This window comes from Ursus americanus, chromosome 13, assembly GCF_024610735.1.
Source record: "Ursus americanus isolate L20-20 chromosome 13, mUrsAme1.1.p, whole genome shotgun sequence".
Taxonomy (NCBI): domain Eukaryota; kingdom Metazoa; phylum Chordata; class Mammalia; order Carnivora; family Ursidae; genus Ursus; species Ursus americanus.
In genome coordinates, this window is record NC_142139.1 from 36,084,089 (window position 1) to 36,102,540 (window position 18,452).

An 18,452-nucleotide genomic window follows, 5' to 3' on the forward strand; every position below is an offset into this window, starting at 1 on the left:
CGGGTGTAACGCTCGTCTTTCAAAGAGCTATAAAATAGTCTGTCTTATACATTGAAATAGGGTCTCCTAGGGAAGGACGATGGGACTATCCTATAGTCGAGTTCCGAAGTCAGATTCTTAGAGGGACATCCGGGTTACTTCTGGGAGTCACCTGTTCCTTGTTTTCTTCATTTAATGGGACACATATCCATCTTTACCTGGCTAAAAGGCATTCTCACTCAAGATTTCCTTCTTCCTGATTGATTCAGGCATACAGATCTTTTGTTATCCAGTCCTTTGAAAATGAAAAGGTACCTGACCAGTAGGGACAGAATGACACACTCATTCCAATACGCGCACACACAGGAAGACCTGCCTAGAGAGAATATGTAAGGAAAAGCCAGAGAAAGGTGGTGGAGAACACCAGGTTAATAGCAGTCTTCCAGATGACACTGCAAACTCCTGGCCAGTGAGGCCTTAGATACGGAGTTTATTGAATCATTACATGAAAGAGCGCGAGAGAGATTATTATGTGTCAGTTACTGTTCTCTGCCCTTTAGATAAATAAACTCCTTTAATCCTCAGAACAACCTAGGAGGTAGGTGCTTTAATTATCCCCATTTTACAGATGAGGAAACTAAGGCATAGTAGGATTCAGTGACATGTCCACGGCCACAAGGCCAGCAACCAGAGGAATGTAATTTGATTCCAGGTGATCTCTCTCCAGAGTCCACGCTTCTAACTGCTGTACAAAACCACCTTTGTCTATGCAAACGTAGCCCTTCCCAACAAAGAACTACAACTCGATAAAACTCAAGCAAAATTCTAAAAAAATTTTTTTTAATTAAAAAAAATAAATAAATAAGGAATAAAGGCTTTGGTGGATCTAGAGTCCCTCTGGCTCCTCACCGAGGATGCTAGTCCTCATCACAAAGTACTAAGCCAGACGGATCACAACAGCATTAGGCTGTGTCTGGACCAGGACTCATAGCCAGCAGATGACGCCCGGGATCAAAAATCAATCTATTCCAAACATTAGAAGCTGTATTTTAAAATTCCTTTCTTGTATCAAGTCATTAGACTGCCTTTTTGCCACTCTCAAAATTACGACATTGCAGCAGAAGAAAAAACTTGGGCTTCTTGGGACTTCGGTAATTTGGCCATCAAATATATAGATACATACACATATATGCTTATTCTGTAAATGCTTATTGAGCACCTGCTACTTGCAAGGCATTCCCTTGATGCTGTTGGGGACGGGAAGATAAATGACAAGTCACTGCAATCAAGATGCTCACAGACAGTTGGGAAGATTAAAAAAAGATGTAAAAGTAACTTTGGGGCGCCTGGGTGGCTCAGTCGGTTAAGCGTCTGCCTTCTGCTCAGGTTGTGATCCCAGGGTCCTGGGATCGAGCCCCACACCTGGCTCCCTGCTCAGTGGAGCGCCCTCTATCCCTCACCCTGCTTGTGCCCTCTGTCTCTCCCTTGCTCTTTCACTCTCGCTTGCTCTCTCTCAAATAAATAAATAAAATCTTTCTTTAAAAAACTGTGATCGTACAATGATGCAGTGATTCTTTCTGAAGGAGGCACAGAGCCATGGGTCTTGTGAATCCTGTAATTCTCTGTGGACCAGAACTAGTCCTCAACTTGACCACAGTGGATAAAGAGCATTTCTGGAACACATCATTCACTGACTCACAAAAAAACACACTAGATCTTAGTTTAAAATTCACCACGCAACCACAGTACTATAGAGAGCCACAAAGGCTGCGACCAGAGAAGGCAAGTATGTGGAGGAAGCAAGCTCAGGAGAAGCACCCAAGAACAACTACAACATGCTTATTAGCTCTCCCAGGAAGCCGTGGCTTTGACATCATTCCAATAACACAAGGGGTTTTACCTCATATCCAGAAGGCTGAAGTTTCTCCTGACTTCATTCTGATCTAAAGTATCTTATAAAAATTGTCTGGAGTGCCCCTTAGTTTTTCACCTGGTCCTGAGCAAACCACACGCTCCCCCTCACCAGAGAGGTTATTAAAGACTGCCAGCCCCCACCCCCTCTCTCCACCTACTCTTTGTCCCAGGCTCTTCTCACCACTGAGGGTCTGCTGTCACTTTGTAACTGCTAGCTGCTTCTGTGGCAGTTGGGGTCCATAAAGATTACTCAGATTAGCTTAGGTTAAAAGATGCACGAGACTTCACTGAGCATGCTCTCCTAAGGCTTAAAATAAAGGCAAAAGCTATGGTGCACCGAGAGGGGGAGAGAGAGTGAGTGAGCATGCCAGCATTGGGAGTCAAGCCTTCCCGGCAAAACTCTCCGGGATTATTCTTATCTGCTGAAGGACGTGCTTGGTCTCCGGATGAAACCACTCAGATTTGTACTATATATCTTGGCTTCCCAAGACCTCCAGGCAGAAGTTCCCAGTAGGGTCTTTTATGCCCCCAGGTCCTATTAACCAAGCCAGACCAACTGGTTATGTCGGGTGAAATCTACTGAAAAACAATCTGGCCTAGGGTTTCACCAGGGGAGTTTGGGACTATAAACAGAGCATCATGAATCATTAGTTAGCTGGTTGGCTAGCCCATTAACCTGAAATTGGCCAAGAATCAAAGCTACACATCCAGCCATCCATGGAAATAGCATAGGGCTGCTTCAGTCCAGCTGCAAAATAGCCTTACAACACAGGTGCTTGGGTTGCAAGCAAAAGCGGCTGATTCTGACTAACTCACGCAAAGAGGAATTTACTTGGAGGCAAGAGAATTAGATTTGAGCACAGACATTTAACAAGGCAGTTCCCAGAGAAGGAAGCAGGAATGACAAGACGTTGCCAGGACCTAACGGAGTTCCAACCAATTTTCCTGTCCTTTTGCTCCTCATTTCAAAATTCAAATGTATGGGAAAGGGGAGATTTCAATAGCTAAACTTACCATCCCCCCCACCCCCGGTCTCAGGAAGGGTGGGACTCCCGACAGCAGTTGAACAAGGCTGGGTAAAAGGTCATTTCTGACAAGAAAACTGACTGTTATTAGAAAGGCAAAATGCATTTCGGGTTGTTAAAGCCCAGCCAATGTTCATTACAGCTTATATCCCACCTTTGTAAGTAAGAAGTTTCAGGCAATTCAAGTAAAGTATTTTATGTCTAAGACAACAGCATAAATTCATTTGCTTACGAAAGCACTGTTTTTTCCTCCTTCCCTCTGCCTATGTTATACCCTCCATCCACCAGTAGCAGGACATATCTATTGTCATTTTAGAAAAAATTATATATTAGTTGATATGAAAAGGGAAACAAAAAAATAGCTGGTGGTTTTAAAATAATTTTTCTTGTTATAAAACTTATAGATGCCCATTAAAGAATATTTTGAAAGTGAAGAAAATGTTAAGGAAAACAGTTAAAATCGCTTATAATCTCACCACATAGAGATAGATTCCTATAAACATTTTGTTATATTTCCTTCCAGGTTTTACGTTTGTATTATAGTTTTGTCTGTGCATCTGTAGAGTAATATAAACATTCATCTATGATATATTGTTACATAATTTGGACCATGTAGTTTCTTCAGGGTTTTGATGTTTTTTTTTTTAAGATTTTATTTATTTATTTGACAGAGAGAGAGGGAGAGAGAGAGAGCGCACAAGCAGGGGGAGTGGCAGAGGGAGAGGGAGAAGCAGGCTCCTCACCAAGCAGGGAGCCAGACATGGGACTCGAACCCAGGACCCTAAGACCATGACCTGAGCTGAAGGCAGACACTTAACCGACTGAGTCACCTAGGTGCCCCTTGCCTTTTTTAAAAACTTCATTTCAATAAACATTTTTAAGCCTTCACATTTTACTCAAATTTATGGCTTTCCTCCTCAATATACATATATATTTTTGAAAAATCTGTATCTCTGGTGGCTTTTAAAGAACCATGTGGAGTAACTGTAGCTAACAAAACTGTGAAAAGAAAAATCAACTCCATGACCTAACATAACCCTGGAAGAGGGTGCCCATGATGGGAAACGGCTGGAAATCAGCCCCAGAGCCTGCTAGAAAGAGGCAAAGAGGGCACGAGCCAGCAGAAATCAAATGATTTAGCAAGAGAGGGGAAAAAACCAAACCAAACCAAAACAATAAACAAACAGCCCAAAGAACTGCCCAGCCAGCCCCTCTGAGAAAGAAAACACTATTAATAACAGAAGTCTAGGTTCTGGCATCAATTTAACTCGTATCTTAGTCCTCCCCCACCTTCTGGCCTCAGTTTCCCACCCCACCCAGAACTGCTATATCTTCTGGTGTCTCCACACCCTTCACAGACCCACTGAGAATCTAATTATAACTGTGGGAGTTCTGCAGGGCCGCTGTGACACGCAGATACGCAGAGGGGTCTCCCGAGGAGGGAACTGGTGAGGGCACTTTGAGGCACCCCCATCAGAATGAGCTCTACTCTCCTCATGGCTCCCAGTCAGGGCTGCGTCTCATCCCGAGATCAAAAACGTGCGTGAAAACTGCAGAACGTGGGCATCTGACTGACTTCCTTTCTTTCTCTCTCTTCCTTCCTTCCTTCCTGTCTCTTTCTTTTTCTTTTCTTTCCTCTTTCTCTTCCTTCCTCCTCTTCTTTCCTTTTTCTTTGTTTCCTTCTTCCTTTCTTCCTTCGTTTCTTTTTTCTTTCTCTTTCCTTCCTTTCTTTCTCTCTCTCCCTCCCTCCCTTCCTCTTTCTTTCTTTCTCTCTCTCTCTCTCCCTCTTTCTTTCTTTCTTTCTTTCTTTCTTTCTTTCTTTCTTTCTTTCTTTCTTTCTCTCTCCCTCCCTTCCTCTTTCTTTCTCTGTTTCTTTCTTTCTTTCTTTCTTTCTTTCTTTCTTTCTTTCTTTCTCTATAGTGAAATGATGATAACAGGAATATTTTTTACTTTTCTGGAAATTACTGAGCTCCTTTTTGTTGGTTCACAAGGTAAATACTAAACCTGAACATGAACTGGGTTTGATGCTGCAAATCAAAGCACTATGATATGTAAGCAGACCCATCGCCCACAAAACAGCTCGTAAATGTGTAATGTCTGGGTCCTGGGGGTAAACTCCTGGTTAATAATAGCATAGAAGGATCACACATTTATTCACACTACAATCGTATGTAAAGAAATTACAGATTTCCACTTCCCCCTTCACTGACTCTATAGACCTCTACCTGCTGGATAAAGGGAGAGGGGGACTCAATCAACTTAGTTTGGCACAATAATTAAAACTGTCCCTTAAGTAAATGTTTCATCCTTTTAGGTCAAGTTCAGTCTCTCAAATATCACCCTAGATCATCTCTGCTTTTATTAGCAAGGATGTGGCCTACGTGACCATGTGGCGACAGAGAGCACAGGTGGTCCATGGAACCAGGTGGCATCCTCTGGATCTTCATGGGTCCATCAGGTACAGCGACTTATTCAGGCTGGATGTAAACACTGGGGTGTGAGGAATTCATCTCTGGGCTTCCTGCGGCACCTGCTGTTGGAAAACCGTAGTATTTCCAGGCTTCACATTTGGGATTCTGTGTGGCTGCCTCCTGTCCCAGGCTTCAGTTTGCCAAGCACACGGGCTGCAGACCTATCGGAGTTTCTGCACCATCTTTCTCTGCCCTTGGCCAGGCCGGGTCCACTCTGCTATGGGGTCATTGCTTTGACCCTTGTCCCACTGCAGCCCCATGGTCCAGTCACTGGCTCCTGGCCCGTGGGTTTTCTATAGACTGAATGTTTGTGTTCCCCCAACACCCCCCAAATTCCTATGCCAGAATTCTAACTCCCAAAGCGATGGTGTTAGGAGGTGGGGCCTTTGGGAATTCCTTAGATCACGAGGGTGGAGCCTTCATGAACGAGATTAGTGCCCTTATAAAAGAAGCCCCAGGGGGATCCCTCAGTCTTGAGCTTCCTCAGTCTTGAGCTCCCCACGGCCTGGCTTACAAAACCTTTGGCTTGCCCAAGAAGTTCAGAAAATCAGCTCTGAGATTCAGACCCCTCTAGGCCCTTGGTTCTTAACGACGGTAGCACGACCCACCAGGAGGCATTTTGGAAAACTGTGGTGTTATTTATGTTGTCACAAAAATTGGGGGAGGTGAGGGTTATTAGCATTTCATAAGCAGAAAGAGGTCGAGGATGACCGTCAGCCTGCAATGAAGGAGGCAATCCCACAACGAAAAATCATTCTGTCCCGGGCTTGTATAGGCGGAAAACCTGTGTATCATTTTCTGAGCTTCGAACCTAACTAACAAAGTGTTTCTGCCTGGTTTAAATATAAACCACATATTTAGTCTACATAAACCGACCGAAAATTTCCAGGAATGCAACTAACACCTAAGTGAAGAGAGACCATTCTCTGCCTTGTTTGAAATACTACAAAGAGTTTTTCACTGTTTCATAAAGTCACCAAGAGCAGTGCTCGCCGTGGCACGAAGTCGCACGGCTAAGCGATTCTGTGCGGTAAGCCGTCGCCGGCGGGGCGGCCGTGGAGCTCAGCGACACGGGGTACTCCTGCCTGAGCGGTAGACAGAAATGCCTATTTTTTCACCACCAGTCCAATTCTCCTTTCTATTTCTTTCTGTTTCAATTAGAACACTATACTGCTACTTGGAGAATGTGGTAGGCAGCTATAGTAGCTCTAAAATTCCAATGTAAGGTGAAGAGGGAATATCTGTTATCTCCAGAGGGCTGGAATCAGATTGTGTTAAGAGCCACTGCCCTGGGATCCCCCCATCCTCCCTTTCCATCCTGAGCACTTACTACGTGCCAGATCCTAAACGTTTTCCAGACTTGCTCTCCTGTACTCTTCTCAACTACCCCGCGAGGCAGGCATTATCATCCTTGTTCTACAGATGACGGAACTGAAGCTCAGAGAACCTAAGTAAACCAGGAAGTGGAAAAGCTGGGATTCAAATCCAAGTCTACTCGACTCCAAGACCCAGCATCTTAACCACTCCACATACTTAGCTAATAGAGAGAAAATGAAAAAAGATCATCTTTTGTAAATTTTACTTACAACTATATTCCTATTGACATGGTTTAATAACCCATCCTTTGAAAATATTTCTCAGGCAATTAAAAGGAGAAGCAACCAAGAACTAGAATCTTCTGTTGTAACGAACCCTCTGTGGAATCCTTTATGAACTGTGCTACCTACTTGCCTCACATACCATATCTCTGTGCTATGATGACCTCCTGAAGGCTTCATGTGGGGAAATTACTAACCCTGGGGAAAATAACTAACAATGCAAGTTATTAGCTAACAATTTTATCATGTGATAGAAGAGAGACTTTCACCTAAGAAACCACTGGTCCTATATGAAAAATAGTCCTACCCCCTAAAAACAAAGAATGACATTTCCACCCTCTCTGCCCCCTGAGAGGACAGTCAGATAGATCATGGAGCACCTAAAAAATACTCATCCAGTTTCAGAGCAGGGTTTTTGTCAGAAGTTGTCTTGCACCTCGGTTGGCAGAAAACCTTGGCTGATTAAAAGAAGGACAAGGCTGATTGCTATTTATCAAGTGCCTGCTGTATGCCCATCATGTTAGGTATTTCACTAAAACCCTGCGAAAACCTATGCGCTAGGTGTCATCACCCTCATTGCACAGATAAAAATATAAGGGCCCTATGAAGTTGTACGTGGCCCCTGAGCAGCCAATAACAAGAGTCTACCAGCTGGGAAGTGAGCCCAGCCATGTACCGTTTGCTTGCTTCTACTCAACCTCAAGAGTGTGGGGGTCTTTAACCCCACCACAATTACTGTGTCACAGAAAAGCTTGGGGGAGGGGGGACTTTGGATTAAACCTCCAGTTAGGTTTTAAACACCTCGGAAGTCTAATTTCTAGGGAATGTCCTCAACTGTGTCCAACAGATTTGAATGTAGCTGGAATCTGGGCGGTTGGCATGTCACTTCAGTGAGCGGAATGTTTCTTGCAAAATCCAACAATGACAGGAAAAATTGAGTATGTTCTTTAATAAAATGCAAAATGATGGGGCAGGGAATTCCCAGAACTGTTTCCCTACCTTCCAGCACTCTCTATTTTTGGTGTTGCTGTTAGGATGTTCCCATGTCCCGGAAAACTCAGGTCACTGCTGAGAAACTCTTCTTTAAAAGTAACTATGACTTCCATATTCCCATCATCTTCTTAACTTGTTCTGGGATAGAACGTGGCAAAGTTAAATTGAAAATAAAAAAGGTAAATATAAAAGCAGCAGCCACTGGGTGTCACTGATTTACCACTTGAATATACCTTGTCCCACATTTCTATAACAGGAGAAAACCTGGTCTTTTAAGTGGAATATTTTGAAACCCTTCATGTTCTTGAGTGGTTGAGATAGATATAGAAGAGTCTGAAACCAAAGGATCTTGTGCCATCGAGAAGATGTTGTTCTCTGTTGTAAACAATTTGCACCTGTAACCACAGTCCCATTTTGGAGATGCATATACCAAAGCAGGGCAAGCTCACGTCAAGGATGTCAGGGAACACATTCCTGAACATTATTTTTATTTTTATTTTAAAGATTTTATTTATTTATTCGACAGAGATAGAGACAGCCAGCTAGAGAGGGAACACGAGCAGGGGGAGTGGGAGAGGAAGAAGCAGGCTCATAGCGGAGGAGCCTGATGTGGGGCTCGATCCCATAACGCCGGGATCACGCCCTGAGCCGAAGGCAGATGCTTAACCGCTGTGCCGCACAGGTGCCCCTGAACTTTATTTTTAAATCAAGACTTCCATGCTTTATTTTCATCTTAAGATAATTCTCTAAAGCCAGGGACACAGTACCCATTACTTTTGCTTGTCCCTACCCCCCAACTCTTATATCTAAGAAGAGAAAAAAGAAATCATTTCAGAACATCTGAGACTTGGGGGATTGGGATTATGTTCTAAGCTCCTACAAATGGTGTCAGAAGCTATCATTTATCAGATATCTCTTCTGACCCCGGGGCAGTCAGAGCAGTATCTCATTTAACGTTCACCACAAAACAGAACATAGGTAGTCATTATTCCCAGATGAAAAAAACTGGAGATCAGAGAGGGTAAGTAACTTGTATAAGATCACAAAGGAAGCAAGATAAAGATTTCAGATTCAAACCCCCATTTTTGGCCCCCAAAGCCATGCTCATTCTGCTGTACCAGGCCATATCTCTCTAGAAACGTTACCTTTATTTTGGACACATCCCTTTCAAAACTACTTAATGTTGTGCCATACATATGGTTAACCAACTAGTAGATGTTAAAGATACTAAGTCCAAGACAATTGTATGCATTGTGTTTTAGGGTCATTTCCCAGGTAATTCCACTGGCTGAGGGAGTCACTTACAGTCCCTCATTGCACAAAAATTACGAATTTCCCCCCAAACTCCTCAGGGTGATGTTCTGGCCTGGGATTTAGTTTCTTGGGATCTTTTGCTGTCTAAGCAAGCTGAGTCTAATCTCTTTCCATAGTGGATGTGTTCCTGCTCTCATTTTTGGCTTAACAATACCCATCCATCTGGAGAAAAGTAATCCTTCTTTAGGCTAAAGAGTGGTGGAGCTTTGGGGTTGTTTATCTTCCAAATAGGTGCAGAAACAGCCCAGCAAAGCTATTAACTCATAAACTTCCTGATTCATCCTTGCCAATACAATTAAGCTCAGAGCCGGAGGCTTTCTCTGGGGGAGATAAGATAGTATGTTCACATCACTATTAGCTCCTGCCAAGTTCCTGCTCTACAGAGAAGCAAGTTCTCTAGCTGGTGGCCTTCTGATGCCTCACCTCCCAAATCATACCTTAATTCGGATGTTCCCTTCCTTTAACCCAAAGTCAAAACAAAACACCATCACTACTTCTTTGCTTTCCACTTTCTCATTCCAGATCCTTAGGTTTCTTTTCAGACCTGGTTATGGTGGTAAACTAAAACTGACCCCATATAATCTGGTAAATAATCTCATTACTTCATATTTTTAAAAAGAATCACATTTTAAAGTAAAACTCTGTGTCCCTTTCCAGTGTTCATTTCGAGGAAATGGTAATACGTTTCTTGCCACACTCAGCAAATCCCAGGTATCCGAGGGATAATCTTTTCTTCCTCTCTTCTCCCCCTGGTGATTGCTTCTTCCCCTGCTCCTTTCAACATAATCTGCTTGATAACAACATCAAAATACACCTGGAAATTCACACAGAACTCAAGCTTCGTCTCTTGATGACCACTTATAAAACAGAGAGGAAATAACCATACAATAGAGGCAATCTGGCTGAAACTTGATTTTCTTTACTTTAGTAAAAATAGTATTCCAAATTTTCATCTTAAAAATTAGATTTATGGTAAAAAGATACAAATAATATGTATTTTTAAATATGGGCCTCTCTGCTGCCCACAGGAACCCTGTTGTTGGTCGGAGTACAGGTACGAATCAGTAGGAAGTGTGGGGAAGGACTTCTACGTGCTTGTGACATACTGGCCACTAGGTCATCTGTAAAGGCAGAGAAGGATTCGGCCTCTCTTTGCCCTAAATTTTTAATAGGAGCACCTCCCATCTTGTTCTGCTTTCAAGTCACCCGGCCTTGCCTAAGCACCTGCCAGCCCCACCACGGCCATCACATAACCTTTCCTCGGTCGACCTCTGCAGAGCACTGTCCTCACTGCAGACTTAGACGCTCTCCACTGCTTGTCCCTTCATTCATCCTACACACGAGTGCTAAGTGACACTCTTTTCCAAGCCCTGACTTGGCATTTTTACTTCTGTGTCATGCCCCGTCCCCCTTTCTCAGTCACTGCTTCTAATGGCACCACTAGTCAAGGAACTGGTCCAAAGTCACATAACCAAGAATGGGCAGAGGAAAGATTCAAAGCAAAACGGAAGCTCTGAACTGACACGTGTGCCGGCTCTGGGGTTTATGACATTTATGTTAGGAGGATTTTTCCTCTCCCGTTCCTGTTCTTTCCTTCCTTCATTGAGGAAGTTTCCTGAAGGACAAGGTCAACTGAAAATAAAACAGACTAAGGTACCTTAAGCTAGTGGATACTCTAAAAGAGAAGGTATTAACACAGTTGAAATGAGTGTTTGCCTTCTTAAAATTAATGAATACTACATAAAATCTGACATGTAGTTATCTCCGTATTTATATCCACATGACTTTTCCTTCCTTTGCTAATGTATTTTAACCATTGGTCATTACGAAGATCAGAGTAATTACCTTATTCACGGAAACCCATTTTCAGAAAATATGTTATTTGGACAAGGTGCCTCCCGACTACAGGTAGCAGATCTCCTTCCCCTTCTAGGATCGGATCAAGACGAGGGCCATGGGGGAAATAACTGAATGCTCATTCCGGCAACGTCTACCACCAAATTTCTCTCACTTCACAATCCACATGAATAATCTTTTTTTCACCATTGGCATAATTACACTCATATTTATGCTCGTAGTGTGTCAGACCAATAGTGCCTTCCACACATTTCCACGTTGCTGTCTGGACCGTCTTTTGCTGACTCTAGTTGCACCTGCATAGTGAAGGCATACAGCCCGGAGGTACTCTAAGGGCCTCCAGCGACCACCGCAGTCAGTCAGCACACCCAGAGCTCCATGTCACTGATGGGGATAAGCCTACGCCTCCGGAAAGCCAGGAACAAACCACCGGCCCAGACACTCGAAGGCAGATGCATCCAGCAGACACGGTCTCAGCTGAACACCTGCCACCCCCACCCCAGCTCAGGCTGACTTTAGACACCTGGCAACGCCCCCGAGAGGGCGCCCCGTTCCTGCTCCTGTGATACCAGGTCAATGCACGCAGTGGATGGAGGAAGCTCCTCCCATCTCCCTGTTCCCAAAATGCATTTAATATATTGTCTTCAGATAGTAAAATGATCAGAACAGATACTACACTTGATCTCAGCCAAAAGGCCGACAAGCAGCCCATGTGAACAATTGAAAAGGTGAACGTTTTCCAAAGCTGTGGGCACACTAAGGCGAGGTCTGCAGAGAAAGATTTCTAAACTCTACCTACATAAAGAGAAATAATGAAAATCAGAGTATGTACTTTAAGAAACATATTAGGAAACTTGGCAGAAGGGGACAGTTTTCTCTATCCCCTTATTACAATGTTACGGCCATTGTCTCACTTTCTAATAAATCGTAAGGGAACATTCCCCACTGACAAGTACACTCTGCTCTCTGAGAGTAACTTGTGTTCTCAGGACGCAGTAAATGTGAGAGTGGAGTCAAGATGTTCAGTCCAGGGGAGGTTCACAGCAGAACACAGCCATCTCGGCACAGACACCTCGCTGTCCCGTCCAGGTGGTGGGCATGGGGCCAGAAGCAGCCAGGGAGGTGAAGGCCACCCCCAGGGTATTCTCACCACCTGGGTCTCCTCTCCTTGCAGCCTTAGCACGGTGGAAGAGTTTCCCAGTTCGGCTAATTCATCCCCACCCACCAGACCTCCCCTTCCAGCATCACTTCTACTCAGGGATCCGGAAGTTGCAGAGTCAGTGGTTCTTGCTGATCCTTAAAATAAGGAGTATGGTCACTGGTAAGAACCGAGCCATGCAGAGCCTCTCCAGCTAGCTTGCCTCCATTCTTCCTGACTTGAGCTTGCCTTGCTAGCCAGAAAACCCTCAACTCCTGCTCACTGAACAGGTCTTTCCATCTCCATAAAGCACGGAGCGTAAAGGAATTAGTTGTAACTTCCCTAACCAAAGGAACAATATAGAGGCGTTGTCAACTGGTAAATCACTCACGCCCTAACACAACAGTGGGACTACCTTATGTTGCCAGTTCAATGGGCTGCTCACACGTACTTGGGTAAATATGCCCAGAACACTAAAGAAACGTATAAAATAAATGATTCCTTTTAACCTGCTCTCAAAAAAACAAGCAAAAGTGCCTTTGTTCGATGTCCACAAACATTCGATTTTCTGTTTAAACACACTGCTCAAAACATTATGTGCTGGGATATAAGATAGAAACAGGGAGCAGGAGCTGAGACCGGTCATCTGGAGGAACACACCTCAAGGAGATGGAGCTTGCAGGTAGCATGGTGTTTAAGGGACAGGAAGTATCTCCGGATTTTGCTTTAGGCTTTTATTCTCCCCTCCGCCTGAACCGTAATATAGGTCCTTGTTGTGCATACCTGAAGTAGAGCAGAAAAGGAAAAGAGAAGAGTTGGGGGAAGGGGAAGTGGTTCAACTTTCTTGTCCTCATGGCAGTTTTTCTTTATTCTGGTGGAGAAAAGAACAATCTGGAAAGATGCATTATGATCGCGAAATTGCTAACTGAGCAATCTGAGTCATCGGAGAACTCCCATTCTGTGACCATGAGCCCAGAACGATGGGAGCCGGCAAGGACACATGATGCCAAACTGGCCTGCAGGAGAAGCCCGGAGGGCTCTGACCCCCAAAAGGAGTCAGGATGTTTTTAAGGAGCATTCTCATCAAGTTCCAGGAAGAAAGCCAAGCTTAATTAAGCTTAATCCATGGTGAGAAATCATTCCTTAGACCTGGTTTTCTTTTAAAAACATACTCTCTTAAACTCATCTATAAGCTAGGATGAACTTTATAATATTGGTGTTGTTCAAGTTTCACTAAACTCTGCCAGAGTTCCAACCTTACCTTAGCGTCTGTGCGTGCACGGATGTACACAGTAATACGGTCTTCCTACTCGGGATCCCGGCTGTATTTACAAAGCCGTGTATTTTAGGAAATTAAAACTTCTATAGGTTAAAGGCACAACCATAAACATTTAAAATGATGTTAAAGTTCAAATCTCGTCCCCTACTACCTGAATTCCTTGTTCTGATTACTGTACTTCGATAAATATCGTCCTGAGACTTACTCCGTGTTCATTTTATTTCCCTCAGGACATTTAATTCAATATAGAGTAAAAACAAACAAACAAACAAATAAACAACAACAACAAACCCTGATGTAACAATAAGTCAGATGTCTGGAAATAAATATAAAGTATTTAAAATACTATAGGGGCGCCGGGTGGCACAGCGGTTAAGCGTCTGCCTTCGGCTCAGGGCGTGATCCCGGCGTTATGGTATCAAGCCCCACATCAGGCTCCTCTGCTATGAGCCTGCTTCTTCCTCTCCCACTCCCCCTGCTTGTGTTCCCTCTCTCGCTGGCTGTCTCTCTCTGTCAAATAAATAAATAAAATCTTTTAAAAAAATACTATAAAGCATCAGGCCAAGTGAAAGAACACTTCTCGATGATAACTATGATGAAAACAAAAGGATAGCTCAGGTCAGAGAGGTTCCGATGCAAAATTTTAAAATCTCCCTTCCTGGTTAAGTGAGAAAACAGTATTTTGTGTACAAATAGCCTTGTCCAACAACTACTTTTGTGTTTCTTTTTAGAAAAAGATGAATTATCTTTTTAAAAATGTTCCAAAGGGAAAAAAACAAACCATCCCACAGATGGACAGCCACCCCCAGATACATGCACTAGAAGTCGGAGTCGTGCTTCAGGAATTATCTCATAAAGACGGTGGTTTAGCTACTAGTGAGACTGATTTCTTAAAATGGCCAGCTCAGCGACTGACTGCAGTCTAGCTGTGTTTCTGTCTCCCTCTCTCTCTATTGTGAATTATTTAAAGCAGCATACTCCACAGTTTGAATGTGGCCCACATTTTAAATAAAGTTCACCAAAATAACAACACTCAATGTACTAATTTCCATTTAATAGAAATATTTCTATAAATTCCTAATACGACTGAAAGGCAGTACGAAGCAAAGCACAAAAATATTTCTAAAAATTCATTTTATCCCAGGAGAAATTAATCTTTCTACAAAAATATCATGCAAATATTTATTTGCAAAGAATTCGAAGCATGTCTCTAGAAAACCACATTTATAAACAAACTAGTGGGGTTGTTTAAAAAGACTCTCCACCAAATTGGTGGTTCTTTCATGTTTTTAAATTATTTTTGTAGAAATGTATTATTTAGGGAAGACCCTACATGATTTTTAACTGGATAGGGGATTTTCGTTTTTGAAAAGTAAAAATGTGTTATAGTGTTACTACAGTTTATTGAGACCAGTTCTTCCAATAGCTAAGCTATCTCCTACAGGGACAAATTTTCTAGAAAAGTACATGGAGCAAACTAAAAAGGAAGAAAGTTCGGATTTTAGGATCTAAAACCTGGATGTTCACCTCTGCCTTCTCTGAATTACTGGGAACATTTTCAGGTCAAACAGTAATTTATAGGCCCTCTCAGAGGCCTTTGGTTTCATGATACTGGCTTGTAAGTCTCTCAATCTGCTCCAAGGCAATTCTGAGCAAAATTCTGAAGTATGCCCTGTATGTTTGAGAATACCCATGTCATTTTCCTTGGCTCTACCCTAATCTCTTGTGCAATGGCCTTGTAAAAATTATAACAGGCACCCATCCAACCAACACAGCCATCCACACCCAACCAATTTATATATAAATATAAATTTGTATTTTTGTACAAGTTAGACTTACTCTGCTCTATTTTGACAGTATTGTCTTGTGATGTCATAAAGATTAATGTCTCTACAGAAAAGAGTGAATATTTCTGTGATAATTACCTGGGGGAGAGAAAAGTCCTTCGATAGAAAACTGGACCTTGGAAGACAGGGCCTAAATGTATTCATTCTTTCATTCAGTGAATATTTATTGAGTGCATGCTGCACTCCTAGTGGTGTTCTCTGGCCTGAACCATTGCCCAACTAGAGACTGATGGGGGAGGCAAAATTTCACCTCACCCTTGTAGGGTTCTTTTTGGCTGGATCTGAGACTCAAATTGACATAGGACAAATCAACAGGAGAAAGGCATACAAATTCATTAAATAATACAAGTTTTACAGGATATGGAAGCCTTCATAAGGAATGAAGATGCAAAGAAATGGCAAAACCTATTTGCTTTTTCATATTAGGTTGAACAGAGAAAATTCTGGAGAAGTGACTGCCCTATGTGGAGGGGCCTGCATAAAAATAATTATGTTCACAAGGGCCTGTTTGTGTATAATTCTTTGTCTCCACTTCCCATCCTTGATAAGAATGTTACTTTCTTTCTGGTATAGGGAGGGCATCTTTCATATAGAATTTTACATCCTACTTTTAAGAAAAATAAGGAGGGTCAGAGTGCTTTTCTTGTATTTGCTGTCATTCAAATGCCCTTAACCCAAAATAGCCAATATGCCATGTGGCATATTTTGGAGTTGCATGTTCCGAACGCCTTCAAGACCATAATCCACACCTACTCAGAGTTTCCATCTGGGTATCTCAACAGCATCTTCAGTTCCATGTGTCCACAGCTAAACATGCTCCCTCACATCAGCTGATGGCAACTCTCTTTCCAGTGGCTCCAACCTAAAGACCTGATTCCTCCCTTTTTTTCCTCACTCCATATTCTGGAGGAAATCCTGTTGGCTCTACTTTCAAAGTACATCCAGAGTCTGGCCCCTTTCTCCTACCTCCTCCACGCTCACCCTGGTAGGATCCTGTTGTCGCAACTTGGATATTGTGACACCTTTCACACAATTCTTTAGCTTTCACCCTGCTTCCCTGTAGTCTATTCGCAGCACAACCATCCAAACCATTCTTAGAAGAATTAAGTTCAAATCATGCCACACCTCCACACAAAACCCTCTGGTGATTCTGCATTTCACTCTAGAAAAGCTGAAGTCCTTACTGTGGCCTCAAGGTGCCCATGACCACATGCCCCGGGTTATCTGATCTCATCCCACGTCCTCCCCTCCTAGCCCAGCCTCCTCCAGCCACACTGGCCTCTGCACCCTTCCTCTGATGAGCTGGGCATGCTACCACCTCTAGGTGTTGGCTCATTCCTCTGCCTGGAAAGCTCCCCCAACCCCCATATGTTTACATGGTTAATTCCCATACCACCTTCCAATCTTGTCTCAGACATCACCTTCTCTGTGAGGCCTCCTCATGCGACTCCATTTTGTATTGCAGAGGCAGCCCAAACACACAAACTCCCTGCTGGCATTTCCAACCTCCCTTGAACCTGATCTATTTTTCTCCATGGCACTTACTTCCATCTAACAAAACTTATTTATCAGGTTTTGTCACTGGCTGATTGCTGCTTCATGACAGTGGAGGTTTTTGTTTTGTTTTGATGGTTCTTAGGTTTCTTCATGTATCCCAAGCATCTGTCATAGGGTGGGTGCTCAATGAACAACTGTTCAGTGAAGGAATATGAGCAAAACAGATGTGCTCTCTGCCATCAAGAAGCTTACAATCCACAAGAGTGCTAACTCTTTTCTCTCCAGGATGTCTTTTGTGCTCAAGACCTCGATGAACCTAGATGGCACTGGAGGTGCCAGAGGATGTTTCCACATGAAGGAGGAAAGATGGCCTCTTCTCTCCACGAGCAGCTAGACTGGAGCTGCTAGCCCATAACCTGAAGAGAAAGGAGTTATTCCCCATTTGCCCCCAACTTTAGTGAAGTATATTTGACAAAATGGTAATATATTTAAAGTGTACAACATAATGATTTGATACACATATACCTTGTGAAAGGGTCCCTCCCACAAGTTATTAACACATCCATCACCACACAAATTTACCTTTGTGTGTGTGAGAACACTTAAGTTCTATTCCCTTGGAAAATTTTAATTGTACAATATAGTATTATCAACTATAGTCACTATGTAACACATTTTACCCTCAGCTATTATTTGACTTATAACTGAAAATGTGTACCCTTTTAACGATCTCTCCCTATTCCTCACCCCCATCAGCTCCTGGCAATCACCATTCCACTCTCTGTTTCTATGAGTTTGACTCCCCCCACCCACACCCAATCTCACATATAAGAAGACTTTCTAGGGGACAGGGTGGGGTCAGAGGGCAGCTGCCTCACCGTCATTCCTGTGGCAGACTCTCTCCAAGGTCACTCTTGGGAATGGGTCAGATTTCTCCTCAGGTACCTGGTAGGTGTCCCTCCAGCCTCCATGATGCATGCTACAGACAGTGACACCCATCTCCATATGCTTTAACTGTACCTCCTATAGTGTCTTACTTATCCAACTCTAACCTTACCAAAACGTCTGCTGTCTCAGGGAAGGTGGTTTCAATGAACCATTAGGAAGTATAATCAGCGATTAACCCAATGGTTCCCTGGCACAGAGCTACGCAGCAATATGATGTGAATGAGCTCAGGCAATCTAGATGAGATCTTTGGGTCAAGCGAGTCCTCTAGGTCCCCTAAGCCAGGCATCATAGATAGCTAATGACTTCATCAACTCAACTCTGTGTTGCGCTCCTCTGGGAGTTCACATTTGGTGCTTGGTATGACAGGAAATACTAACAGTCTGGGAAATTCTAGGAGAAAAGAAAACTAGTTAATCCCATTGTTTCCTGATGGTAAGAAATTTTAGTAGAAGTAGAATTAACTATTTAAAGTCATAACAGTGCCATTTAGTAAAATAATCCATGTTCTAAAAAAACAATGGCCCATGTCTGTGCCCAAGTGATGTACTCATTCAAAGAAATTGTCTCCTTTATCTTTATAGCCTCCGCAGA

The 18,452-nt window shown here is 43.1% G+C and overlaps 1 protein-coding gene and 1 pseudogene across 6 annotated transcripts in view; both read right to left on the reverse strand.

Annotated features, from left to right (window-relative positions):
* TTC29 (tetratricopeptide repeat domain 29) overlaps positions 1–18,452 on the reverse strand; it is a 468,751-nt gene that overhangs the window by 398,468 nt on the left and 51,831 nt on the right. The gene's annotated exons all lie outside the window — the stretch shown is intronic.
* LOC123793437 (U2 spliceosomal RNA) lies at positions 11,690–11,859 on the reverse strand (annotated as a pseudogene).